Raw genomic sequence first — 1,622 nt, 5'->3', positions numbered from 1 at the left:
AGTTTGAGTGAAACACTCTGCAAAACACGAGTGGAGCCAAGAGCAGCAGCAGCAGCGAGGAGGCCGCGTGTCAGTGCCTCACACACCGCGCCGTGCACCTGGAGTTCCCCGTGTTACTAAACCCACGTCGCTTTTGGGTTTTTAAGATCTTTTTTTTCGCTCTGTCAGCAAGTAAACACCGCCGCGCCAGGCACAGAAAACCACAGATCGCTTTTCATCTCCTGTTCTGTCCCAGATAAGGCCCCAGGCTGCGGCGTGGCCCCACGGGAAGGGGCTGGGGGGGCCCCCATGGATCAGCCCCATCCTGGCTGCCTGGCTGTGTCCTCCCCAGCCCCGTGGATTGAACCCCGGCTCTAAATCCTTGCTCTAATCTGCTGGGGTCAGGAGAGGAAAAACCATCTCAGCCCTGCTGCTTTGTGCAGTTATTTTAATTTTTTAATGTTTGTATTTAATTTTTTTCTGGTTTTTTCCCCTGTTTTTTTTTGGTTTTTTTTTGTTTGTGAGTTTTTTGTTGGTTTTTTTTGGGGGGGGGAGATTTGGGGTTTTTTTTTGTTTTTTTAGGTAGCTGGTGTTTAGTGCTGGGACTTTTTGTGTCCCCACTAAGATACTGGTTCCAGAGGTAGCAGCCAGCTGGGATGAAGTTCTGCCTCTCCTCCCAGTCCAGGCATGGAAATACCCTCAGTCCTGGCCAGACTCTGCAGCCACCTTTGCTCGGGCTTTATCACCACTGAAAGGTTGACACTGGAAATTACCAGGCCAAAACCTGTCCCGGTGCAAGCTGCATCCAGAGGCATCTCCTTCCATGCCCTGGAAACCAGAAACCCCCCTGGCAGTGCCGGTGCCACCCCGGCTGGGCCCTCAGCATCCCGCGCAGACACTCATTGCAGGGATCACCCCATCCCTGTCCCCGCAGCTCCAGCCTCCCTGCGGTGCCTCCTCCGGCCGGGGATCCCATCCTTCCTCATCCCTGGTGTCTTGGTTTGGAAAGACAGGAGTCTGCTAAGGAAGGCAGGAGCCTCCCCTGAAATGGAGAATGTGAACCCTCCCCACCCCTCCGAATTGCTATACATTTTAAATTAAGGGGCTCTCAGGCAAAAATAGGGGAGCAGGAAATTACAGTTCTTTAATAGGAAAAAAAAAAGGATAAAATAAACAATGCAGTAAACTAAACCAACACTGACAGAGTCAGAACCCAACCTGACACCCTGTGGGTCAGGGTGTTGGCAGCAGTCCCATTGGAATTGTGGCTGCAGTCCTCCTGCAGTGTCAGGGGTGGTTCTGCTGGAGCAGGGATCCTGTAGAGAAGGATGTATTCTTCCTCTGAATATCCAGGGGAGGAGGCAGTTGCTGTTCCTCTGGGGAATCCCGTGGAGAAGCCGGGCTGGTTCTCAAAAACATCTGGATTATATCCAGGCAGGAATCCTTGGTTCCTCCCTCTGGGCTCACATCTCCCAATGGGATGCTGTAGTTCTTATCAGTTATGGAGTGACACTCAATAGTCTGTTATCAGCAGATGTCCCCTCCAGGGAGGTGTGATTGTGGTCACTCAAAGGCAAACTGCCCACTTGACAAAGGTAATCTGCCATACAGGTGGTAATTGGAAACATCTTGCATTGCAATCT

The sequence above is a fragment of the Geospiza fortis genome, unplaced genomic scaffold (assembly GCF_000277835.1).
Source record: "Geospiza fortis unplaced genomic scaffold, GeoFor_1.0 scaffold80, whole genome shotgun sequence".
NCBI lineage: Eukaryota > Metazoa > Chordata > Aves > Passeriformes > Thraupidae > Geospiza > Geospiza fortis.
Note: the sequence above shows the minus strand (reverse complement) of the source record.